The 26,552-nt window shown below is 46.7% G+C and overlaps 9 non-coding genes and 3 pseudogenes across 9 annotated transcripts; all 12 read right to left on the bottom strand.

Annotated features, from left to right (window-relative positions):
* Positions 1-987: 987 nt before the first annotated feature.
* On the bottom strand, positions 988-1,178 carry LOC130300809 (U2 spliceosomal RNA). The gene has a single exon (XR_008851630.1). It is a non-coding gene; the product is annotated as a U2 spliceosomal RNA (small nuclear RNA).
* A 2,097-nt stretch (positions 1,179-3,275) lies between these two features.
* On the bottom strand, positions 3,276-3,456 carry LOC130300816 (U2 spliceosomal RNA; annotated as a pseudogene).
* A 2,957-nt stretch (positions 3,457-6,413) lies between these two features.
* On the bottom strand, positions 6,414-6,604 carry LOC130300808 (U2 spliceosomal RNA). Its single transcript, XR_008851628.1, has one exon. It is a non-coding gene; the product is annotated as a U2 spliceosomal RNA (small nuclear RNA).
* A 2,095-nt stretch (positions 6,605-8,699) lies between these two features.
* On the bottom strand, positions 8,700-8,890 carry LOC130300806 (U2 spliceosomal RNA). The gene has a single exon (XR_008851626.1). It is a non-coding gene; the product is annotated as a U2 spliceosomal RNA (small nuclear RNA).
* Positions 8,891-10,989: 2,099 nt separating this feature from the next.
* On the bottom strand, positions 10,990-11,180 carry LOC130300805 (U2 spliceosomal RNA). Its single transcript, XR_008851625.1, has one exon. It is a non-coding gene; the product is annotated as a U2 spliceosomal RNA (small nuclear RNA).
* Positions 11,181-13,277: 2,097 nt separating this feature from the next.
* On the bottom strand, positions 13,278-13,468 carry LOC130300803 (U2 spliceosomal RNA). Its single transcript, XR_008851624.1, has one exon. It is a non-coding gene; the product is annotated as a U2 spliceosomal RNA (small nuclear RNA).
* Positions 13,469-15,559: 2,091 nt separating this feature from the next.
* On the bottom strand, positions 15,560-15,750 carry LOC130300802 (U2 spliceosomal RNA). The gene has a single exon (XR_008851623.1). It is a non-coding gene; the product is annotated as a U2 spliceosomal RNA (small nuclear RNA).
* Positions 15,751-17,839: 2,089 nt separating this feature from the next.
* On the bottom strand, positions 17,840-18,018 carry LOC130300818 (U2 spliceosomal RNA; annotated as a pseudogene).
* A 695-nt stretch (positions 18,019-18,713) lies between these two features.
* Positions 18,714-18,873, bottom strand: LOC130300822 (U2 spliceosomal RNA; annotated as a pseudogene).
* Positions 18,874-20,948: 2,075 nt separating this feature from the next.
* LOC130300801 (U2 spliceosomal RNA) lies at positions 20,949-21,139 on the bottom strand. Its single transcript, XR_008851622.1, has one exon. It is a non-coding gene; the product is annotated as a U2 spliceosomal RNA (small nuclear RNA).
* A 2,089-nt stretch (positions 21,140-23,228) lies between these two features.
* Positions 23,229-23,419, bottom strand: LOC130300800 (U2 spliceosomal RNA). Its single transcript, XR_008851621.1, has one exon. It is a non-coding gene; the product is annotated as a U2 spliceosomal RNA (small nuclear RNA).
* Positions 23,420-25,498: 2,079 nt separating this feature from the next.
* Positions 25,499-25,689, bottom strand: LOC130300799 (U2 spliceosomal RNA). Its single transcript, XR_008851620.1, has one exon. It is a non-coding gene; the product is annotated as a U2 spliceosomal RNA (small nuclear RNA).
* Between the last annotated feature and the right edge of the window lie 863 nt (positions 25,690-26,552).

Genomic DNA, 26,552 nt, shown 5'->3' with positions numbered 1-26,552 from the left:
CAATACCGCCAGCAGATGGAGACACTGGGGGATAATTTTCTAAGGATTTATACTGATTTTTCCTGTCTGAATTTGTCGCACAGAAAGTTGCAGGCCAAATATGTGTGACATTTCTGCGACTTTAGCTTCTAGAGCATTTTTACAACATTATACATAGGTGCTGAATACATAAAAAGCGACTGTTCAGCGACAGACAAGTCGCATCGGCTGAAAGTAGGCCAGAATGTCAGTCCATGTTGGAGCAGGTTTAGATACAGTCTAAAGCATAGATCTCAAAGTCTGTGCACAGAATTTAGCAAGGGCCTCGCACCTTCTGATGCATCAGGTAGGTGCACTATAGCATAGCCTAACCCTCTGTACTTTGGTCTATATTGATGCGGGACATAGACAGCCAGCTGATGACCAATCCATTAGTGCAATGGATGGCTGGAAGCATTTGTCTTTGCCTTTGCAATACCACAGAAGCAATGCATGGTCAATGTACAGCAATGACACACCTGTGTGAACAGCCAGGAGACCCCCCCATGTTATGTTACATAGTTACATAGTTAGTACGGTCGAAAAAAGACATATGTCCATCAAGTTCAACCAGGGAATTAAGGGGTAGGGGTGTGGCGCGATATTGGGGAAGGGATGAGATTTTATATTTCTTCATAAGCATTAATCTTATTTTGTCAATTAGGAACATTCAGCACCCACCCGCTATCAAGGCAGCTGCCTATCATGTCATGCCCTACCTGCACAGGTGTGCTGGCTACTCAAATGATCCAATTAAGGAGGCCATTTAGTCAGCAGCAGCAGAAGTCCTGTGCCTGGACGCTCCAACAGCGGCCAGACACAAGCAGAAGCAGCAGAAGCAGCAGCAGCACCACCTTTTGTTTTTTGGCTGCAGCAGCAGCAGCAGCAAGGCCCACAGGGCTGGCTAGCTGGCTAGCCAGCAAGCAGGTAGCAATGAAAGTAGGAATCTTTCTTTTTAACCCTGTAAGGGGGTGGTGCACTGTACCCGAAGATACTGCCATATCGGGTCAATGCATAGGGCGACGGAAGCAAGCTTCGAAATCGGCCCCCGTTCTCAAAAATCCATTTAATATATGGTCCCCAGATAGGGGACGTATCAGATATTAAACTGATAAGAACAGATACTACACTTGATCTTAGCCAAAAGGCCGAGAAGCGATAACCGTGAAAGGGGCGGGCCCAACAAGGTCCCCTTCATGGGCACTATCACTGCTTGCTGTCAGGGAGGCTGCCAGACAATTTTCCATGCACACTCTGGGCTGGGGGGCAGTCAACCACCAGTACACACAGCAGAACCTAAACCCATACCATTATTGCTAAGCAGCAAGACAGGGGCCCATTGCACTCCCACGGGGCCTTTTTAAATGCAATCCATAACCCGGATTTGCCAGGAACCCTTCTTACTCCTCCTACTTGCATGTGACACTGGGCTTAGGATCTGCATAGGAAACACACACACAAGCACACACCTACCTTTGTTGCCTGCAGATGCCTCCTTGGCTGTCCCCAAACGGTATCAAACCAACACCCACGGGAAGCTGTAAGCATAGAGGACATGCCTGCACCCCATTGGACTTACCTGTGTGGGTTAAATCCGGGTTATTTGACAACCTATGGCGGTGATGGTTCTGCTCAGGCAGAGCAGTGCTGATGCTCCTCATAAAGCTGTCGCTGCTGTGAAGGTTCTAGGTGACATCACAATCCCTATGGTTACATACACAACAAAGCTGGGTTGTTGTTGTTTACACTCTGCAAGGCCTGTGGAAGTGAGTGACATCATAGCACTGTAGTTCTGAGGGTTCTAGATGGATGCAACAATCTCCTGTTGCTTCTATGAAGGCCATAATAGACGACATCACCAAACAGCTCCATAGTCACATACACAGCAAAGGAGAGATGTTGTTTACACCTAGTGATGTCAGTGGTATTGAGTGACATCACAGCACAGTGCTAAGGCTCCTGGGCCTGGACACAGCAGCGGCTGCAATATCTCAACGGAGAATACGTTTATATATATGTGTGTGTGTGCGCGTATATATATATATATATATATATATATATATATATATATATATATATATATATTTCTCCGCCGAAATCACTTTTAAACCCATTTCCACCTTTTTTTCCCTTCTCTTCCTCTTACTTTTTTTTCACGTTTTTTTACGTTTTTCTCCTTTTCGCCTCTTTTCTGGGCGTATTATTCTTCTTTTTCTTCTTTTTTTTCGTCTAATGCATACCCCATCAGTGCAGCAATGCTTATTCAATACCGCCAGCAGATGGAGACACTGGGGGATAATTTTCTAAGGATTTATACTGATTTTTCCTGTCTGAATTTGTCGCACAGAAAGTTGCAGGCCAAATATGTGTGACATTTCTGCGACTTTAGCTTCTAGAGCATTTTTACAACATTATACATAGGTGCTGAATACATAAAAAGCGACTGTTCAGCGACAGACAAGTCGCATCGGCTGAAAGTAGGCCAGAATGTCAGTCCATGTTGGAGCAGGTTTAGATACAGTCTAAAGCATAGATCTCAAAGTCTGTGCACAGAATTTAGCAAGGGCCTCGCACCTTCTGATGCATCAGGTAGGTGCACTATAGCATAGCCTAACCCTCTGTACTTTGGTCTATATTGATGCGGGACATAGACAGCCAGCTGATGACCAATCCATTAGTGCAATGGATGGCTGGAAGCATTTGTCTTTGCCTTTGCAATACCACAGAAGCAATGCATGGTCAATGTACAGCAATGACACACCTGTGTGAACAGCCAGGAGACCCCCCCATGTTATGTTACATAGTTACATAGTTAGTACGGTCGAAAAAAGACATATGTCCATCAAGTTCAACCAGGGAATTAAGGGGTAGGGGTGTGGCGCGATATTGGGGAAGGGATGAGATTTTATATTTCTTCATAAGCATTAATCTTATTTTGTCAATTAGGAACATTCAGCACCCACCCGCTATCAAGGCAGCTGCCTATCATGTCATGCCCTACCTGCACAGGTGTGCTGGCTACTCAAATGATCCAATTAAGGAGGCCATTTAGTCAGCAGCAGCAGAAGTCCTGTGCCTGGACGCTCCAACAGCGGCCAGACACAAGCAGAAGCAGCAGAAGCAGCAGCAGCACCACCTTTTGTTTTTTGGCTGCAGCAGCAGCAGCAGCAGCAGCAAGGCCCACAGGGCTGGCTAGCTGGCTAGCCAGCAAGCAGGTAGCAATGAAAGTAGGAATCTTTCTTTTTAACCCTGTAAGGGGGTGGTGCACTGTACCCGAAGATACTGCCATATCGGGTCAATGCATAGGGCGACGGAAGCAAGCTTCGAAATCGGCCCCCGTTCTCAAAAATCCATTTAATATATGGTCCCCAGATAGGGGACGTATCAGATATTAAACTGATAAGAACAGATTTTTTTTATCTAAAGCCGAGGAACGTGCTTTCGATTCACCCAAAGTGCAAGAAAAAGTGCAAACGTGTTACACTAAAAAAAACGTGCACAAAGGATGCGGTCTATCGCAAGCCCTTCTCCGATAGGAGAGAGGCCCCCCAACAAACCTTACCCTTCGCCTCCGGACCAAAAGGTACCTGCGAGGTTCCAGGTTCGATGTCCCTTTTCGCCGAAGCTACTAGGGGACCACAAATGCTCCCGGCATCCCCCTTGGCGTTAGCCAAGGTATCTGCCCGCAGAGCCGATTACGGTAGGTACCCTGCCAAAGCAGGAGTACCCGGGGTGTTTGCAGGGAGGTGCGGAACCTAATGGCCACACACACCTCCCCTAGACCGCCAGGAGGGACACCCAGAAGGGCTACCGCATCCTGACCAATCCTGTGAACACACAACACGCAAAAAGTGACACAGTGAGACAAAAAAGAAATAAATAAGTGAATGTGTGCAGATATACTGCCCGGACATCCGGCCGGATCTATAAAAAATTTCTCTGATCCTAGCCAGAAGGCCGGGAATCAAGAGGTGAGTGCCACAAGGTGAAGAGATTATGGTGCCCGTGCTTCAACTCAGTGAGCCTATTCTCCCAGTGAGTTTCGGCACCTCGGGGTCACCACTCCCCGAGGCACAAAGTACCTCGGCTCTAGACCCTCTCAGCCTCATGGCGAGACCCGGAGGGAACAGGTCACATCGGGGCAGCCGTCGAGCTGATTCCTCAGAACCAGCCCCGGAAAGCCCTGGTACACCTGCATCCTCCATGCAGCACCCATCCCCACCAGCCCCATACCGGCGTTACTGTCCACCGGCATGAAAAACTGATAACTACACTTGATCTTAGCCAAAAGGCCGAGAAGTGATAACCGTGAAAGGGGCGGGCCCAACAAGGTCCCCTTCATGGGCACTATCACTGCTTGCTGTCAGGGAGGCTGCCAGACAATTTTCCATGCACACTCTGGGCTGGGGGGCAGTCAACCACCAGTACACACAGCAGAACCTAAACCCATACCATTATTGCTAAGCAGCAAGACAGGGGCCCATTGCACTCCCACGGGGCCTTTTTAAATGCAATCCATAACCCGGATTTGCCAGGAACCCTTCTTACTCCTCCTACTTGCATGTGACACTGGGCTTAGGATCTGCATAGGAAACACACACACAAGCACACACCTACCTTTGTTGCCTGCAGATGCCTCCTTGGCTGTCCCCAAACGGTATCAAACCAACACCCACGGGAAGCTGTAAGCATAGAGGACATGCCTGCACCCCATTGGACTTACCTGTGTGGGTTAAATCCGGGTTATTTGACAACCTATGGCGGTGATGGTTCTGCTCAGGCAGAGCAGTGCTGATGCTCCTCATAAAGCTGTCGCTGCTGTGAAGGTTCTAGGTGACATCACAATCCCTATGGTTACATACACAACAAAGCTGGGTTGTTGTTGTTTACACTCTGCAAGGCCTGTGGAAGTGAGTGACATCATAGCACTGTAGTTCTGAGGGTTCTAGATGGATGCAACAATCTCCTGTTGCTTCTATGAAGGCCATAATAGACGACATCACCAAACAGCTCCATAGTCACATACACAGCAAAGGAGAGATGTTGTTTACACCTAGTGATGTCAGTGGTATTGAGTGACATCACAGCACAGTGCTAAGGCTCCTGGGCCTGGACACAGCAGCGGCTGCAATATCTCAACGGAGAATACGTTTATATATATGTGTGTGTGTGCGCGTATATATATATATATATATATATATATATATATATATATATATATATTTCTCCGCCGAAATCACTTTTAAACCCATTTCCACCTTTTTTTCCCTTCTCTTCCTCTTACTTTTTTTTCACGTTTTTTTACGTTTTTCTCCTTTTCGCCTCTTTTCTGGGCGTATTATTCTTCTTTTTCTTCTTTTTTTTCGTCTAATGCATACCCCATCAGTGCAGCAATGCTTATTCAATACCGCCAGCAGATGGAGACACTGGGGGATAATTTTCTAAGGATTTATACTGATTTTTCCTGTCTGAATTTGTCGCACAGAAAGTTGCAGGCCAAATATGTGTGACATTTCTGCGACTTTAGCTTCTAGAGCATTTTTACAACATTATACATAGGTGCTGAATACATAAAAAGCGACTGTTCAGCGACAGACAAGTCGCATCGGCTGAAAGTAGGCCAGAATGTCAGTCCATGTTGGAGCAGGTTTAGATACAGTCTAAAGCATAGATCTCAAAGTCTGTGCACAGAATTTAGCAAGGGCCTCGCACCTTCTGATGCATCAGGTAGGTGCACTATAGCATAGCCTAACCCTCTGTACTTTGGTCTATATTGATGCGGGACATAGACAGCCAGCTGATGACCAATCCATTAGTGCAATGGATGGCTGGAAGCATTTGTCTTTGCCTTTGCAATACCACAGAAGCAATGCATGGTCAATGTACAGCAATGACACACCTGTGTGAACAGCCAGGAGACCCCCCCATGTTATGTTACATAGTTACATAGTTAGTACGGTCGAAAAAAGACATATGTCCATCAAGTTCAACCAGGGAATTAAGGGGTAGGGGTGTGGCGCGATATTGGGGAAGGGATGAGATTTTATATTTCTTCATAAGCATTAATCTTATTTTGTCAATTAGGAACATTCAGCACCCACCCGCTATCAAGGCAGCTGCCTATCATGTCATGCCCTACCTGCACAGGTGTGCTGGCTACTCAAATGATCCAATTAAGGAGGCCATTTAGTCAGCAGCAGCAGAAGTCCTGTGCCTGGACGCTCCAACAGCGGCCAGACACAAGCAGAAGCAGCAGAAGCAGCAGCAGCACCACCTTTTGTTTTTTGGCTGCAGCAGCAGCAGCAGCAGCAGCAAGGCCCACAGGGCTGGCTAGCTGGCTAGCCAGCAAGCAGGTAGCAATGAAAGTAGGAATCTTTCTTTTTAACCCTGTAAGGGGGTGGTGCACTGTACCCGAAGATACTGCCATATCGGGTCAATGCATAGGGCGACGGAAGCAAGCTTCGAAATCGGCCCCCGTTCTCAAAAATCCATTTAATATATGGTCCCCAGATAGGGGACGTATCAGATATTAAACTGATAAGAACAGATACTACACTTGATCTTAGCCAAAAGGCCGAGAAGCGATAACCGTGAAAGGGGCGGGCCCAACAAGGTCCCCTTCATGGGCACTATCACTGCTTGCTGTCAGGGAGGCTGCCAGACAATTTTCCATGCACACTCTGGGCTGGGGGGCAGTCAACCACCAGTACACACAGCAGAACCTAAACCCATACCATTATTGCTAAGCAGCAAGACAGGGGCCCATTGCACTCCCACGGGGCCTTTTTAAATGCAATCCATAACCCGGATTTGCCAGGAACCCTTCTTACTCCTCCTACTTGCATGTGACACTGGGCTTAGGATCTGCATAGGAAACACACACACAAGCACACACCTACCTTTGTTGCCTGCAGATGCCTCCTTGGCTGTCCCCAAACGGTATCAAACCAACACCCACGGGAAGCTGTAAGCATAGAGGACATGCCTGCACCCCATTGGACTTACCTATGTGGGTTAAATCCGGGTTATTTGACAACCTATGGCGGTGATGGTTCTGCTCAGGCAGAGCAGTGCTGATGCTCCTCATAAAGCTGTCGCTGCTGTGAAGGTTCTAGGTGACATCACAATCCCTATGGTTACATACACAACAAAGCTGGGTTGTTGTTGTTTACACTCTGCAAGGCCTGTGGAAGTGAGTGACATCATAGCACTGTAGTTCTGAGGGTTCTAGATGGATGCAACAATCTCCTGTTGCTTCTATGAAGGCCATAATAGACGACATCACCAAACAGCTCCATAGTCACATACACAGCAAAGGAGAGATGTTGTTTACACCTAGTGATGTCAGTGGTATTGAGTGACATCACAGCACAGTGCTAAGGCTCCTGGGCCTGGACACAGCAGCGGCTGCAATATCTCAACGGAGAATACGTTTATATATATGTGTGTGTGTGCGCGTATATATATATATATATATATATATATATATATATATATGTATATATATATTTCTCCGCCGAAATCACTTTTAAACCCATTTCCACCTTTTTTTCCCTTCTCTTCCTCTTACTTTTTTTTCACGTTTTTTTACGTTTTTCTCCTTTTCGCCTCTTTTCTGGGCGTATTATTCTTCTTTTTCTTCTTTTTTTTCGTCTAATGCATACCCCATCAGTGCAGCAATGCTTATTCAATACCGCCAGCAGATGGAGACACTGGGGGATAATTTTCTAAGGATTTATACTGATTTTTCCTGTCTGAATTTGTCGCACAGAAAGTTGCAGGCCAAATATGTGTGACATTTCTGCGACTTTAGCTTCTAGAGCATTTTTACAACATTATACATAGGTGCTGAATACATAAAAAGCGACTGTTCAGCGACAGACAAGTCGCATCGGCTGAAAGTAGGCCAGAATGTCAGTCCATGTTGGAGCAGGTTTAGATACAGTCTAAAGCATAGATCTCAAAGTCTGTGCACAGAATTTAGCAAGGGCCTCGCACCTTCTGATGCATCAGGTAGGTGCACTATAGCATAGCCTAACCCTCTGTACTTTGGTCTATATTGATGCGGGACATAGACAGCCAGCTGATGACCAATCCATTAGTGCAATGGATGGCTGGAAGCATTTGTCTTTGCCTTTGCAATACCACAGAAGCAATGCATGGTCAATGTACAGCAATGACACACCTGTGTGAACAGCCAGGAGACCCCCCCATGTTATGTTACATAGTTACATAGTTAGTACGGTCGAAAAAAGACATATGTCCATCAAGTTCAACCAGGGAATTAAGGGGTAGGGGTGTGGCGCGATATTGGGGAAGGGATGAGATTTTATATTTCTTCATAAGCATTAATCTTATTTTGTCAATTAGGAACATTCAGCACCCACCCGCTATCAAGGCAGCTGCCTATCATGTCATGCCCTACCTGCACAGGTGTGCTGGCTACTCAAATGATCCAATTAAGGAGGCCATTTAGTCAGCAGCAGCAGAAGTCCTGTGCCTGGACGCTCCAACAGCGGCCAGACACAAGCAGAAGCAGCAGAAGCAGCAGCAGCACCACCTTTTGTTTTTTGGCTGCAGCAGCAGCAGCAGCAGCAGCAAGGCCCACAGGGCTGGCTAGCTGGCTAGCCAGCAAGCAGGTAGCAATGAAAGTAGGAATCTTTCTTTTTAACCCTGTAAGGGGGTGGTGCACTGTACCCGAAGATACTGCCATATCGGGTCAATGCATAGGGCGACGGAAGCAAGCTTCGAAATCGGCCCCCGTTCTCAAAAATCCATTTAATATATGGTCCCCAGATAGGGGACGTATCAGATATTAAACTGATAAGAACAGATACTACACTTGATCTTAGCCAAAAGGCCGAGAAGCGATAACCGTGAAAGGGGCGGGCCCAACAAGGTCCCCTTCATGGGCACTATCACTGCTTGCTGTCAGGGAGGCTGCCAGACAATTTTCCATGCACACTCTGGGCTGGGGGGCAGTCAACCACCAGTACACACAGCAGAACCTAAACCCATACCATTATTGCTAAGCAGCAAGACAGGGGCCCATTGCACTCCCACGGGGCCTTTTTAAATGCAATCCATAACCCGGATTTGCCAGGAACCCTTCTTACTCCTCCTACTTGCATGTGACACTGGGCTTAGGATCTGCATAGGAAACACACACACAAGCACACACCTACCTTTGTTGCCTGCAGATGCCTCCTTGGCTGTCCCCAAACGGTATCAAACCAACACCCACGGGAAGCTGTAAGCATAGAGGACATGCCTGCACCCCATTGGACTTACCTGTGTGGGTTAAATCCGGGTTATTTGACAACCTATGGCGGTGATGGTTCTGCTCAGGCAGAGCAGTGCTGATGCTCCTCATAAAGCTGTCGCTGCTGTGAAGGTTCTAGGTGACATCACAATCCCTATGGTTACATACACAACACACGACAAAGCTGGGTTGTTGTTGTTTACACTCTGCAAGGCCTGTGGAAGTGAGTGACATCATAGCACTGTAGTTCTGAGGGTTCTAGATGGATGCAACAATCTCCTGTTGCTTCTATGAAGGCCATAATAGACGACATCACCAAACAGCTCCATAGTCACATACACAGCAAAGGAGAGATGTTGTTTGTTTACACCTAGTGATGTCAGTGGTATTGAGTGACATCACAGCACAGTGCTAAGGCTCCTGGGCCTGGACACAGCAGCGGCTGCAATATCTCAACGGAGAATACGTTTATATATATGTGTGTGTGTGCGCGTATATATATATATATATATATATATATATAGTATATTATATATTTCTCCGCCGAAATCACTTTTAAACCCATTTCCACCTTTTTTTTCCCTTCTCTTCCTCTTACTTTTTTTTCACGTTTTTTTACGTTTTTCTCCTTTTCGCCTCTTTTCTGGGCGTATTATTCTTCTTTTTCTTCTTTTTTTTCGTCTAATGCATACCCCATCAGTGCAGCAATGCTTATTCAATACCGCCAGCAGATGGAGACACTGGGGGATAATTTTCTAAGGATTTATACTGATTTTTCCTGTCTGAATTTGTCGCACAGAAAGTTGCAGGCCAAATATGTGTGACATTTCTGCGACTTTAGCTTCTAGAGCATTTTTACAACATTATACATAGGTGCTGAATACATAAAAAGCGACTGTTCAGCGACAGACAAGTCGCATCGGCTGAAAGTAGGCCAGAATGTCAGTCCATGTTGGAGCAGGTTTAGATACAGTCTAAAGCATAGATCTCAAAGTCTGTGCACAGAATTTAGCAAGGGCCTCGCACCTTCTGATGCATCAGGTAGGTGCACTATAGCATAGCCTAACCCTCTGTACTTTGGTCTATATTGATGCGGGACATAGACAGCCAGCTGATGACCAATCCATTAGTGCAATGGATGGCTGGAAGCATTTGTCTTTGCCTTTGCAATACCACAGAAGCAATGCATGGTCAATGTACAGCAATGACACACCTGTGTGAACAGCCAGGAGACCCCCCCATGTTATGTTACATAGTTACATAGTTAGTACGGTCGAAAAAAGACATATGTCCATCAAGTTCAACCAGGGAATTAAGGGGTAGGGGTGTGGCGCGATATTGGGGAAGGGATGAGATTTTATATTTCTTCATAAGCATTAATCTTATTTTGTCAATTAGGAACATTCAGCACCCACCCGCTATCAAGGCAGCTGCCTATCATGTCATGCCCTACCTGCACAGGTGTGCTGGCTACTCAAATGATCCAATTAAGGAGGCCATTTAGTCAGCAGCAGCAGAAGTCCTGTGCCTGGACGCTCCAACAGCGGCCAGACACAAGCAGAAGCAGCAGAAGCAGCAGCAGCACCACCTTTTGTTTTTTGGCTGCAGCAGCAGCAGCAGCAGCAGCAAGGCCCACAGGGCTGGCTAGCTGGCTAGCCAGCAAGCAGGTAGCAATGAAAGTAGGAATCTTTCTTTTTAACCCTGTAAGGGGGTGGTGCACTGTACCCGAAGATACTGCCATATCGGGTCAATGCATAGGGCGACGGAAGCAAGCTTCGAAATCGGCCCCCGTTCTCAAAAATCCATTTAATATATGGTCCCCAGATAGGGGACGTATCAGATATTAAACTGATAAGAACAGATACTACACTTGATCTTAGCCAAAAGGCCGAGAAGCGATAACCGTGAAAGGGGCGGGCCCAACAAGGTCCCCTTCATGGGCACTATCACTGCTTGCTGTCAGGGAGGCTGCCAGACAATTTTCCATGCACACTCTGGGCTGGGGGGCAGTCAACCACCAGTACACACAGCAGAACCTAAACCCATACCATTATTGCTAAGCAGCAAGACAGGGGCCCATTGCACTCCCACGGGGCCTTTTTAAATGCAATCCATAACCCGGATTTGCCAGGAACCCTTCTTACTCCTCCTACTTGCATGTGACACTGGGCTTAGGATCTGCATAGGAAACACACACACAAGCACACACCTACCTTTGTTGCCTGCAGATGCCTCCTTGGCTGTCCCCAAACGGTATCAAACCAACACCCACGGGAAGCTGTAAGCATAGAGGACATGCCTGCACCCCATTGGACTTACCTGTGTGGGTTAAATCCGGGTTATTTGACAACCTATGGCGGTGATGGTTCTGCTCAGGCAGAGCAGTGCTGATGCTCCTCATAAAGCTGTCGCTGCTGTGAAGGTTCTAGGTGACATCACAATCCCTATGGTTACATACACGACAAAGCTGGGTTGTTGTTGTTTACACTCTGCAAGGCCTGTGGAAGTGAGTGACATCATAGCACTGTAGTTCTGAGGGTTCTAGATGGATGCAACAATCTCCTGTTGCTTCTATGAAGGCCATAATAGACGACATCACCAAACAGCTCCATAGTCACATACACAGCAAAGGAGAGATGTTGTTTACACCTAGTGATGTCAGTGGTATTGAGTGACATCACAGCACAGTGCTAAGGCTCCTGGGCCTGGACACAGCAGCGGCTGCAATATCTCAACGGAGAATACGTTTATATATATGTGTGTGTGTGCGCGTATATATATATATATATATATATATATATATATATATATATATATATTTCTCCGCCGAAATCACTTTTAAACCCATTTCCACCTTTTTTTCCCTTCTCTTCCTCTTACTTTTTTTTCACGTTTTTTTACGTTTTTCTCCTTTTCGCCTCTTTTCTGGGCGTATTATTCTTCTTTTTCTTCTTTTTTTTCGTCTAATGCATACCCCATCAGTGCAGCAATGCTTATTCAATACCGCCAGCAGATGGAGACACTGGGGGATAATTTTCTAAGGATTTATACTGATTTTTCCTGTCTGAATTTGTCGCACAGAAAGTTGCAGGCCAAATATGTGTGACATTTCTGCGACTTTAGCTTCTAGAGCATTTTTACAACATTATACATAGGTGCTGAATACATAAAAAGCGACTGTTCAGCGACAGACAAGTCGCATCGGCTGAAAGTAGGCCAGAATGTCAGTCCATGTTGGAGCAGGTTTAGATACAGTCTAAAGCATAGATCTCAAAGTCTGTGCACAGAATTTAGCAAGGGCCTCGCACCTTCTGATGCATCAGGTAGGTGCACTATAGCATAGCCTAACCCTCTGTACTTTGGTCTATATTGATGCGGGACATAGACAGCCAGCTGATGACCAATCCATTAGTGCAATGGATGGCTGGAAGCATTTGTCTTTGCCTTTGCAATACCACAGAAGCAATGCAATGGTCAATGTACAGCAATGACACACCTGTGTGAACAGCCAGGAGACCCCCCCATGTTATGTTACATAGTTACATAGTTAGTACGGTCGAAAAAAGACATATGTCCATCAAGTTCAACCAGGGAATTAAGGGGTAGGGGTAGGGTGTGGCGCGATATTGGGGAAGGGATGAGATTTTATATTTCTTCATAAGCATTAATCTTATTTTGTCAATTAGGAACATTCAGCACCCACCCGCTATCAAGGCAGCTGCCTATCATGTCATGCCCTACCTGCACAGGTGTGCTGGCTACTCAAATGATCCAATTAAGGAGGCCATTTAGTCAGCAGCAGCAGAAGTCCTGTGCCTGGACGCTCCAACAGCGGCCAGACACAAGCAGAAGCAGCAGAAGCAGCAGCAGCACCACCTTTTGTTTTTTGGCTGCAGCAGCAGCAGCAGCAGCAGCAAGGCCCACAGGGCTGGCTAGCTGGCTAGCCAGCAAGCAGGTAGCAATGAAAGTAGGAATCTTTCTTTTTAACCCTGTAAGGGGGTGGTGCACTGTACCCGAAGATACTGCCATATCGGGTCAATGCATAGGGCGACGGAAGCAAGCTTCGAAATCGGCCCCCGTTCTCAAAAATCCATTTAATATATGGTCCCCAGATAGGGGACGTATCAGATATTAAACTGATAAGAACAGATACTACACTTGATCTTAGCCAAAAGGCCGAGAAGCGATAACCGTGAAAGGGGCGGGCCCAACAAGGTCCCCTTCATGGGCACTATCACTGCTTGCTGTCAGGGAGGCTGCCAGACAATTTTCCATGCACACTCTGGGCTGGGGGGGCAGTCAACCACCAGTACACACAGCAGAACCTAAACCCATACCATTATTGCTAAGCAGCAAGACAGGGGGCCCATTGCACTCCCACGGGGCCTTTTTAAATGCAATCCATAACCCGGATTTGCCAGGAACCCTTCTTACTCCTCCTACTTGCATGTGACACTGGGCTTAGGATCTGCATAGGAAACACACACACAAGCACACACCTACCTTTGTTGCCTGCAGATGCCTCCTTGGCTGTCCCCAAACGGTATCAAACCAACACCCACGGGAAGCTGTAAGCATAGAGGACATGCCTGCACCCCATTGGACTTACCTGTGTGGGTTAAATCCGGGTTATTTGACAACCTATGGCGGTGATGGTTCTGCTCAGGCAGAGCAGTGCTGATGCTCCTCATAAAGCTGTCGCTGCTGTGAAGGTTCTAGGTGACATCACAATCCCTATGGTTACATACACGACAAAGCTGGGTTGTTGTTGTTTACACTCTGCAAGGCCTGTGGAAGTGAGTGACATCATAGCACTGTAGTTCTGAGGGTTCTAGATGGATGCAACAATCTCCTGTTGCTTCTATGAAGGCCATAATAGACGACATCACCAAACAGCTCCATAGTCACATACACAGCAAAGGAGAGATGTTGTTTACACCTAGTGATGTCAGTGGTATTGAGTGACATCACAGCACAGTGCTAAGGCTCCTGGGCCTGGACACAGCAGCGGCTGCAATATCTCAACGGAGAATACGTTTATATATATGTGTGTGTGTGCGCGTATATATATATATATATATATATATATATATATATATATATATATTTCTCCGCCGAAATCACTTTTAAACCCATTTCCACCTTTTTTTCCCTTCTCTTCCTCTTACTTTTTTTTCACGTTTTTTTACGTTTTTCTCCTTTTCGCCTCTTTTCTGGGCGTATTATTCTTCTTTTTCTTCTTTTTTTTCGTCTAATGCATACCCCATCAGTGCAGCAATGCTTATTCAATACCGCCAGCAGATGGAGACACTGGGGGATAATTTTCTAAGGATTTATACTGATTTTTCCTGTCTGAATTTGTCGCACAGAAAGTTGCAGGCCAAATATGTGTGACATTTCTGCGACTTTAGCTTCTAGAGCATTTTTACAACATTATACATAGGTGCTGAATACATAAAAAGCGACTGTTCAGCGACAGACAAGTCGCATCGGCTGAAAGTAGGCCAGAATGTCAGTCCATGTTGGAGCAGGTTTAGATACAGTCTAAAGCATAGATCTCAAAGTCTGTGCACAGAATTTAGCAAGGGCCTCGCACCTTCTGATGCATCAGGTAGGTGCACTATAGCATAGCCTAACCCTCTGTACTTTGGTCTATATTGATGCGGGACATAGACAGCCAGCTGATGACCAATCCATTAGTGCAATGGATGGCTGGAAGCATTTGTCTTTGCCTTTGCAATACCACAGAAGCAATGCATGGTCAATGTACAGCAATGACACACCTGTGTGAACAGCCAGGAGACCCCCCCATGTTATGTTACATAGTTACATAGTTAGTACGGTCGAAAAAAGACATATGTCCATCAAGTTCAACCAGGGAATTAAGGGGTAGGGGTGTGGCGCGATATTGGGGAAGGGATGAGATTTTATATTTCTTCATAAGCATTAATCTTATTTTGTCAATTAGGAACATTCAGCACCCACCCGCTATCAAGGCAGCTGCCTATCATGTCATGCCCTACCTGCACAGGTGTGCTGGCTACTCAAATGATCCAATTAAGGAGGCCATTTAGTCAGCAGCAGCAGAAGTCCTGTGCCTGGACGCTCCAACAGCGGCCAGACACAAGCAGAAGCAGCAGAAGCAGCAGCAGCACCACCTTTTGTTTTTTGGCTGCAGCAGCAGCAGCAGCAGCAGCAAGGCCCACAGGGCTGGCTAGCTGGCTAGCCAGCAAGCAGGTAGCAATGAAAGTAGGAATCTTTCTTTTTAACCCTGTAAGGGGGTGGTGCACTGTACCCGAAGATACTGCCATATCGGGTCAATGCATAGGGCGACGGAAGCAAGCTTCGAAATCGGCCCCCGTTCTCAAAAATCCATTTAATATATGGTCCCCAGATAGGGGACGTATCAGATATTAAACTGATAAGAACAGATACTACACTTGATCTTAGCCAAAAGGCCGAGAAGCGATAACCGTGAAAGGGGCGGGCCCAACAAGGTCCCCTTCATGGGCACTATCACTGCTTGCTGTCAGGGAGGCTGCCAGACAATTTTCCATGCACACTCTGGGCTGGGGGGCAGTCAACCACCAGTACACACAGCAGAACCTAAACCCATACCATTATTGCTAAGCAGCAAGACAGGGGCCCATTGCACTCCCACGGGGCCTTTTTAAATGCAATCCATAACCCGGATTTGCCAGGAACCCTTCTTACTCCTCCTACTTGCATGTGACACTGGGCTTAGGATCTGCATAGGAAACACACACACAAGCACACACCTACCTTTGTTGCCTGCAGATGCCTCCTTGGCTGTCCCCAAACGGTATCAAACCAACACCCACGGGAAGCTGTAAGCATAGAGGACATGCCTGCACCCCATTGGACTTACCTGTGTGGGTTAAATCCGGGTTATTTGACAACCTATGGCGGTGATGGTTCTGCTCAGGCAGAGCAGTGCTGATGCTCCTCATAAAGCTGTCGCTGCTGTGAAGGTTCTAGGTGACATCACAATCCCTATGGTTACATACACGACAAAGCTGGGTTGTTGTTGTTTACACTCTGCAAGGCCTGTGGAAGTGAGTGACATCATAGCACTGTAGTTCTGAGGGTTCTAGATGGATGCAACAATCTCCTGTTGCTTCTATGAAGGCCATAATAGACGACATCACCAAACAGCTCCATAGTCACATACACAGCAAAGGAGAGATGTTGTTTACACCTAGTGATGTCAGTGGTATTGAGTGACATCACAGCACAGTGCTAAGGCTCCTGGGCCTGGACACAGCAGCGGCTGCAATATCTCAACGGAGAATACGTTTATATATATGTGTGTGTGTGCGCGTATATATATATATATATATATATATATATATATATATATATATATTTCTCCGCCGAAATCACTTTTAAACCCATTTCCACCTTTTTTTCCCTTCTCTTCCTCTTACTTTTTTTTCACGTTTTTTTACGTTTTTCTCCTTTTCGCCTCTTTTCTGGGCGTATTATTCTTCTTTTTCTTCTTTTTTTTCGTCTAATGCATACCCCATCAGTGCAGCAATGCTTATTCAATACCGCCAGCAGATGGAGACACTGGGGGATAATTTTCTAAGGATTTATACTGATTTTTCCTGTCTGAATTTGTCGCACAGAAAGTTGCAGGCCAAATATGTGTGACATTTCTGCGACTTTAGCTTCTAGAGCATTTTTACAACATTATACATAGGTGCTGAATACATAAAAAGCGACTGTTCAGCGACAGACAAGTCGCATCGGCTGAAAGTAGGCCAGAATGTCAGTCCATGTTGGAGCAGGTTTAGATACAGTCTAAAGCATAGATCTCAAAGTCTGTGCACAGAATTTAGCAAGGGCCTCGCACCTTCTGATGCATCAGGTAGGTGCACTATAGCATAGCCTAACCCTCTGTACTTTGGTCTATATTGATGCGGGACATAGACAGCCAGCTGATGACCAATCCATTAGTGCAATGGATGGCTGGAAGCATTTGTCTTTGCCTTTGCAATACCACAGAAGCAATGCATGGTCAATGTACAGCAATGACACACCTGTGTGAACAGCCAGGAGACCCCCCCATGTTATGTTACATAGTTACATAGTTAGTACGGTCGAAAAAAGACATATGTCCATCAAGTTCAACCAGGGAATTAAGGGGTAGGGGTGTGGCGCGATATTGGGGAAGGGATGAGATTTTATATTTCTTCATAAGCATTAATCTTATTTTGTCAATTAGGAACATTCAGCACCCACCCGCTATCAAGGCAGCTGCCTATCATGTCATGCCCTACCTGCACAGGTGTGCTGGCTACTCAAATGATCCAATTAAGGAGGCCATTTAGTCAGCAGCAGCAGAAGTCCTGTGCCTGGACGCTCCAACAGCGGCCAGACACAAGCAGAAGCAGCAGAAGCAGCAGCAGCACCACCTTTTGTTTTTTGGCTGCAGCAGCAGCAGCAGCAGCAGCAAGGCCCACAGGGCTGGCTAGCTGGCTAGCCAGCAAGCAGGTAGCAATGAAAGTAGGAATCTTTCTTTTTAACCCTGTAAGGGGGTGGTGCACTGTACCCGAAGATACTGCCATATCGGGTCAATGCATAGGGCGACGGAAGCAAGCTTCGAAATCGGCCCCCGTTCTCAAAAATCCATTTAATATATGGTCCCCAGATAGGGGACGTATCAGATATTAAACTGATAAGAACAGATTTTTTTTTTTTTATCTAAAGCCGAGGAACGTGCTTTCGATTCACCCAAAGTGCAAGAAAAAGTGCAAACGTGTTACACTAAAAAAAAACGTGCACAAAGGATGCGGTCTATCGCAAGCCCTTCTCCGATAGGAGAGAGGCCCCCCAACAAACCTTACCCTTCGCCTCCGGACCAAAAGGTACCTGCGAGGTTCCAGGTTCGATGTCCCTTTTCGCCAAAGCTACTAGGGGACCACAAATGCTCCCGGCATCCCCCTTGGCGTTGGCCAAGGTATCTGCCCGCAGAGCCGATTACGGTAGGTACCCTGCCAAAGCAGGGGTACCCGGGGTGTTTGCAGGGAGGTGCGGAACCTAATGGCCACACACACCTCCCCTAGACCGCCAGGGGGGACACCCAGAAGGGCTATCGCATCCTGACAAATCCTGTGAACACACAACACGCAAAAAGTGACACAGTGAGACAAAAAATAAATAAATAAGTGAATGTGTGCAGATATACTGCCCGGACATCCGGCCGGATCTATAAAAATTTCTCTGATCCTAGCCAGAAGGCCGGGAATCAAGAGGTGAGTGCCACAAGGTGAAGAGATTATGGTGCCCGTGCTTCAACTCAGTGAGCCTATTCTCCCAGTGAGTTTCGGCACCTCGGGGTCACCACTCCCCGAGGCACAAAAGTACCTCGGCTCTAGACCCTCTCAGCCTCATGGCGAGACCCGGAGGGAACAGGTCACATCGGGGCAGCCGTCGAGCTGATTCCTCAGAACCAGCCCCGGAAAGCCCTGGTACACCTGCATCCTCCATGCAGCACCCATCCCCACCAGCATGAAAACTGATAAGAACAGATACTACACTTGATCTTAGCCAAAAGGCCGAGAAGCGATAACCGTGAAAGGGGCGGGCCCAACAAGGTCCCCTTCATGGGCACTATCACTGCTTGCTGTCAGGGAGGCTGCCAGACAATTTTCCATGCACACTCTGGGCTGGGGGGCAGTCAACCACCAGTACACACAGCAGAACCTAAACCCATACCATTATTGCTAAGCAGCAAGACAGGGGCCCATTGCACTCCCACGGGGCCTTTTTAAATGCAATCCATAACCCGGATTTGCCAGGAACCCTTCTTACTCCTCCTACTTGCATGTGACACTGGGCTTAGGATCTGCATAGGAAACACACACACAAGCACACACCTACCTTTGTTGCCTGCAGATGCCTCCTTGGCTGTCCCCAAACGGTATCAAACCAACACCCACGGGAAGCTGTAAGCATAGAGGACATGCCTGCACCCCATTGGACTTACCTGTGTGGGTTAAATCCGGGTTATTTGACAACCTATGGCGGTGATGGTTCTGCTCAGGCAGAGCAGTGCTGATGCTCCTCATAAAGCTGTCGCTGCTGTGAAGGTTCTAGGTGACATCACAATCCCTATGGTTACATACACGACAAAGCTGGGTTGTTGTTGTTTACACTCTGCAAGGCCTGTGGAAGTGAGTGACATCATAGCACTGTAGTTCTGAGGGTTCTAGATGGATGCAACAATCTCCTGTTGCTTCTATGAAGGCCATAATAGACGACATCACCAAACAGCTCCATAGTCACATACACAGCAAAGGAGAGATGTTGTTTACACCTAGTGATGTCAGTGGTATTGAGTGACATCACAGCACAGTGCTAAGGCTCCTGGGCCTGGACACAGCAGCGGCTGCAATATCTCAACGGAGAATACGTTTATATATATGTGTGTGTGTGCGCGTATATATATATATATATATATATATATATATATATATTTCTCCGCCGAAATCACTTTTAAACCCATTTCCACCTTTTTTTCCCTTCTCTTACTTTTTTTTCACGTTTTTTTACGTTTTTCTCCTTTTCGCCTCTTTTCTGGGCGTATTATTCTTCTTTTTCTTCTTTTTTTTCGTCTAATGCATACCCCATCAGTGCAGCAATGCTTATTCAATACCGCCAGCAGATGGAGACACTGGGGGATAATTTTCTAAGGATTTATACTGATTTTTCCTGTCTGAATTTGTCGCACAGAAAGTTGCAGGCCAAATATGTGTGACATTTCTGCGACTTTAGCTTCTAGAGCATTTTTACAACATTATACATAGGTGCTGAATACATAAAAAGCGACTGTTCAGCGACAGACAAGTCGCATCGGCTGAAAGTAGGCCAGAATGTCAGTCCATGTTGGAGCAGGTTTAGATACAGTCTAAAGCATAGATCTCAAAGTCTGTGCACAGAATTTAGCAAGGGCCTCGCACCTTCTGATGCATCAGGTAGGTGCACTATAGCATAGCCTAACCCTCTGTACTTTGGTCTATATTGATGCGGGACATAGACAGCCAGCTGATGACCAATCCATTAGTGCAATGGATGGCTGGAAGCATTTGTCTTTGCCTTTGCAATACCACAGAAGCAATGCATGGTCAATGTACAGCAATGACACACCTGTGTGAACAGCCAGGAGACCCCCCCATGTTATGTTACATAGTTACATAGTTAGTACGGTCGAAAAAAGACATATGTCCATCAAGTTCAACCAGGGAATTAAGGGGTAGGGGTGTGGCGCGATATTGGGGAAGGGATGAGATTTTATATTTCTTCATAAGCATTAATCTTATTTTGTCAATTAGGAACATTCAGCACCCACCCGCTATCAAGGCAGCTGCCTATCATGTCATGCCCTACCTGCACAGGTGTGCTGGCTACTCAAATGATCCAATTAAGGAGGCCATTTAGTCAGCAGCAGCAGAAGTCCTGTGCCTGGACGCTCCAACAGCGGCCAGACACAAGCAGAAGCAGCAGAAGCAGCAGCAGCACCACCTTTTGTTTTTTGGCTGCAGCAGCAGCAGCAGCAGCAGCAAGGCCCACAGGGCTGGCTAGCTGGCTAGCCAGCAAGCAGGTAGCAATGAAAGTAGGAATCTTTCTTTTTAACCCTGTAAGGGGGTGGTGCACTGTACCCGAAGATACTGCCATATCGGGTCAATGCATAGGGCGACGGAAGCAAGCTTCGAAATCGGCCCCCGTTCTCAAAAATCCATTTAATATATGGTCCCCAGATAGGGGACGTATCAGATATTAAACTGATAAGAACAGATACTACACTTGATCTTAGCCAAAAGGCCGAGAAGCGATAACCGTGAAAGGGGCGGGCCCAACAAGGTCCCCTTCATGGGCACTATCACTGCTTGCTGTCAGGGAGGCTGCCAGACAATTTTCCATGCACACTCTGGGCTGGGGGGCAGTCAACCACCAGTACACACAGCAGAACCTAAACCCATACCATTATTGCTAAGCAGCAAGACAGGGGCCCATTGCACTCCCACGGGGCCTTTTTAAATGCAATCCATAACCCGGATTTGCCAGGAACCCTTCTTACTCCTCCTACTTGCATGTGACACTGGGCTTAGGATCTGCATAGGAAACACACACACAAGCACACACCTACCTTTGTTGCCTGCAGATGCCTCCTTGGCTGTCCCCAAACGGTATCAAACCAACACCCACGGGAAGCTGTAAGCATAGAGGACATGCCTGCACCCCATTGGACTTACCTGTGTGGGTTAAATCCGGGTTATTTGACAACCTATGGCGGTGATGGTTCTGCTCAGGCAGAGCAGTGCTGATGCTCCTCATAAAGCTGTCGCTGCTGTGAAGGTTCTAGGTGACATCACAATCCCTATGGTTACATACACGACAAAGCTGGGTTGTTGTTGTTTACACTCTGCAAGGCCTGTGGAAGTGAGTGACATCATAGCACTGTAGTTCTGAGGGTTCTAGATGGATGCAACAATCTCCTGTTGCTTCTATGAAGGCCATAATAGACGACATCACCAAACAGCTCCATAGTCACATACACAGCAAAGGAGAGATGTTGTTTACACCTAGTGATGTCAGTGGTATTGAGTGACATCACAGCACAGTGCTAAGGCTCCTGGGCCTGGACACAGCAGCGGCTGCAATATCTCAACGGAGAATACGTTTATATATATGTGTGTGTGTGCGCGTATATATATATATATATATATATATATATATATATATATATATATTTCTCCGCCGAAATCACTTTTAAACCCATTTCCACCTTTTTTTCCCTTCTCTTCCTCTTACTTTTTTTTCACGTTTTTTTACGTTTTTCTCCTTTTCGCCTCTTTTCTGGGCGTATTATTCTTCTTTTTCTTCTTTTTTTTCGTCTAATGCATACCCCATCAGTGCAGCAATGCTTATTCAATACCGCCAGCAGATGGAGACACTGGGGGATAATTTTCTAAGGATTTATACTGATTTTTCCTGTCTGAATTTGTCGCACAGAAAGTTGCAGGCCAAATATGTGTGACATTTCTGCGACTTTAGCTTCTAGAGCATTTTTACAACATTATACATAGGTGCTGAATACATAAAAAGCGACTGTTCAGCGACAGACAAGTCGCATCGGCTGAAAGTAGGCCAGAATGTCAGTCCATGTTGGAGCAGGTTTAGATACAGTCTAAAGCATAGATCTCAAAGTCTGTGCACAGAATTTAGCAAGGGCCTCGCACCTTCTGATGCATCAGGTAGGTGCACTATAGCATAGCCTAACCCTCTGTACTTTGGTCTATATTGATGCGGGACATAGACAGCCAGCTGATGACCAATCCATTAGTGCAATGGATGGCTGGAAGCATTTGTCTTTGCCTTTGCAATACCACAGAAGCAATGCATGGTCAATGTACAGCAATGACACACCTGTGTGAACAGCCAGGAGACCCCCCCATGTTATGTTACATAGTTACATAGTTAGTACGGTCGAAAAAAGACATATGTCCATCAAGTTCAACCAGGGAATTAAGGGGTAGGGGTGTGGCGCGATATTGGGGAAGGGATGAGATTTTATATTTCTTCATAAGCATTAATCTTATTTTGTCAATTAGGAACATTCAGCACCCACCCGCTATCAAGGCAGCTGCCTATCATGTCATGCCCTACCTGCACAGGTGTGCTGGCTACTCAAATGATCCAATTAAGGAGGCCATTTAGTCAGCAGCAGCAGAAGTCCTGTGCCTGGACGCTCCAACAGCGGCCAGACACAAGCAGAAGCAGCAGAAGCAGCAGCAGCACCACCTTTTGTTTTTTGGCTGCAGCAGCAGCAGCAGCAGCAGCAAGGCCCACAGGGCTGGCTAGCTGGCTAGCCAGCAAGCAGGTAGCAATGAAAGTAGGAATCTTTCTTTTTAACCCTGTAAGGGGGTGGTGCACTGTACCCGAAGATACTGCCATATCGGGTCAATGCATAGGGCGACGGAAGCAAGCTTCGAAATCGGCCCCCGTTCTCAAAAATCCATTTAATATATGGTCCCCAGATAGGGGACGTATCAGATATTAAACTGATAAGAACAGATACTACACTTGATCTTAGCCAAAAGGCCGAGAAGCGATAACCGTGAAAGGGGCGGGCCCAACAAGGTCCCCTTCATGGGCACTATCACTGCTTGCTGTCAGGGAGGCTGCCAGACAATTTTCCATGCACACTCTGGGCTGGGGGGCAGTCAACCACCAGTACACACAGCAGAACCTAAACCCATACCATTATTGCTAAGCAGCAAGACAGGGGCCCATTGCACTCCCACGGGGCCTTTTTAAATGCAATCCATAACCCGGATTTGCCAGGAACCCTTCTTACTCCTCCTACTTGCATGTGACACTGGGCTTAGGATCTGCATAGGAAACACACACACAAGCACACACCTACCTTTGTTGCCTGCAGATGCCTCCTTGGCTGTCCCCAAACGGTATCAAACCAACACCCACGGGAAGCTGTAAGCATAGAGGACATGCCTGCACCCCATTGGACTTACCTGTGTGGGTTAAATCCGGGTTATTTGACAACCTATGGCGGTGATGGTTCTGCTCAGGCAGAGCAGTGCTGATGCTCCTCATAAAGCTGTCGCTGCTGTGAAGGTTCTAGGTGACATCACAATCCCTATGGTTACATACACGACAAAGCTGGGTTGTTGTTGTTTACACTCTGCAAGGCCTGTGGAAGTGAGTGACATCATAGCACTGTAGTTCTGAGGGTTCTAGATGGATGCAACAATCTCCTGTTGCTTCTATGAAGGCCATAATAGACGACATCACCAAACAGCTCCATAGTCACATACACAGCAAAGGAGAGATGTTGTTTACACCTAGTGATGTCAGTGGTATTGAGTGACATCACAGCACAGTGCTAAGGCTCCTGGGCCTGGACACAGCAGCGGCTGCAATATCTCAACGGAGAATACGTTTATATATATGTGTGTGTGTGCGCGTATATATATATATATATATATATATATATATATATATATATTTCTCCGCCGAAATCACTTTTAAACCCATTTCCACCTTTTTTTCCCTTCTCTTACTTTTTTTTCACGTTTTTTTACGTTTTTCTCCTTTTCGCCTCTTTTCTGGGCGTATTATTCTTCTTTTTCTTCTTTTTTTTCGTCTAATGCATACCCCATCAGTGCAGCAATGCTTATTCAATACCGCCAGCAGATGGAGACACTGGGGGATAATTTTCTAAGGATTTATACTGATTTTTCCTGTCTGAATTTGTCGCACAGAAAGTTGCAGGCCAAATATGTGTGACATTTCTGCGACTTTAGCTTCTAGAGCATTTTTACAACATTATACATAGGTGCTGAATACATAAAAAGCGACTGTTCAGCGACAGACAAGTCGCATCGGCTGAAAGTAGGCCAGAATGTCAGTCCATGTTGGAGCAGGTTTAGATACAGTCTAAAGCATAGATCTCAAAGTCTGTGCACAGAATTTAGCAAGGGCCTCGCACCTTCTGATGCATCAGGTAGGTGCACTATAGCATAGCCTAACCCTCTGTACTTTGGTCTATATTGATGCGGGACATAGACAGCCAGCTGATGACCAATCCATTAGTGCAATGGATGGCTGGAAGCATTTGTCTTTGCCTTTGCAATACCACAGAAGCAATGCATGGTCAATGTACAGCAATGACACACCTGTGTGAACAGCCAGGAGACCCCCCCATGTTATGTTACATAGTTACATAGTTAGTACGGTCGAAAAAAGACATATGTCCATCAAGTTCAACCAGGGAATTAAGGGGTAGGGGTGTGGCGCGATATTGGGGAAGGGATGAGATTTTATATTTCTTCATAAGCATTAATCTTATTTTGTCAATTAGGAACATTCAGCACCCACCCGCTATCAAGGCAGCTGCCTATCATGTCATGCCCTACCTGCACAGGTGTGCTGGCTACTCAAATGATCCAATTAAGGAGGCCATTTAGTCAGCAGCAGCAGAAGTCCTGTGCCTGGACGCTCCAACAGCGGCCAGACACAAGCAGAAGCAGCAGAAGCAGCAGCAGCACCACCTTTTGTTTTTTGGCTGCAGCAGCAGCAGCAGCAGCAGCAAGGCCCACAGGGCCGGCTAGCTGGCTAGCCAGCAAGCAGGTAGCAATGAAAGTAGGAATCTTTCTTTTTAACCCTGTAAGGGGGTGGTGCACTGTACCCGAAGATACTGCCATATCGGGTCAATGCATAGGGCGACGGAAGCAAGCTTCGAAATCGGCCCCCGTTCTCAAAAATCCATTTAATATATGGTCCCCAGATAGGGGACGTATCAGATATTAAACTGATAAGAACAGATACTACACTTGATCTTAGCCAAAAGGCCGAGAAGCGATAACCGTGAAAGGGGCGGGCCCAACAAGGTCCCCTTCATGGGCACTATCACTGCTTGCTGTCAGGGAGGCTGCCAGACAATTTTCCATGCACACTCTGGGCTGGGGGGCAGTCAACCACCAGTACACACAGCAGAACCTAAACCCATACCATTATTGCTAAGCAGCAAGACAGGGGCCCATTGCACTCCCACGGGGCCTTTTTAAATGCAATCCATAACCCGGATTTGCCAGGAACCCTTCTTACTCCTCCTACTTGCATGTGACACTGGGCTTAGGATCTGCATAGGAAACACACACACAAGCACACACCTACCTTTGTTGCCTGCAGATGCCTCCTTGGCTGTCCCCAAACGGTATCAAACCAACACCCACGGGAAGCTGTAAGCATAGAGGACATGCCTGCACCCCATTGGACTTACCTGTGTGGGTTAAATCCGGGTTATTTGACAACCTATGGCGGTGATGGTTCTGCTCAGGCAGAGCAGTGCTGATGCTCCTCATAAAGCTGTCGCTGCTGTGAAGGTTCTAGGTGACATCACAATCCCTATGGTTACATACACGACAAAGCTGGGTTGTTGTTGTTTACACTCTGCAAGGCCTGTGGAAGTGAGTGACATCATAGCACTGTAGTTCTGAGGGTTCTAGATGGATGCAACAATCTCCTGTTGCTTCTATGAAGGCCATAATAGACGACATCACCAAACAGCTCCATAGTCACATACACAGCAAAGGAGAGATGTTGTTTACACCTAGTGATGTCAGTGGTATTGAGTGACATCACAGCACAGTGCTAAGGCTCCTGGGCCTGGACACAGCAGCGGCTGCAATATCTCAACGGAGAATACGTTTATATATATGTGTGT

Source organism: Hyla sarda, unplaced genomic scaffold, assembly GCF_029499605.1.
Source record: "Hyla sarda isolate aHylSar1 unplaced genomic scaffold, aHylSar1.hap1 scaffold_1099, whole genome shotgun sequence".
NCBI classification, from domain to species: Eukaryota; Metazoa; Chordata; class Amphibia; order Anura; family Hylidae; genus Hyla; species Hyla sarda.
This window is presented reverse-complemented; position numbering and strand designations above follow the sequence as displayed.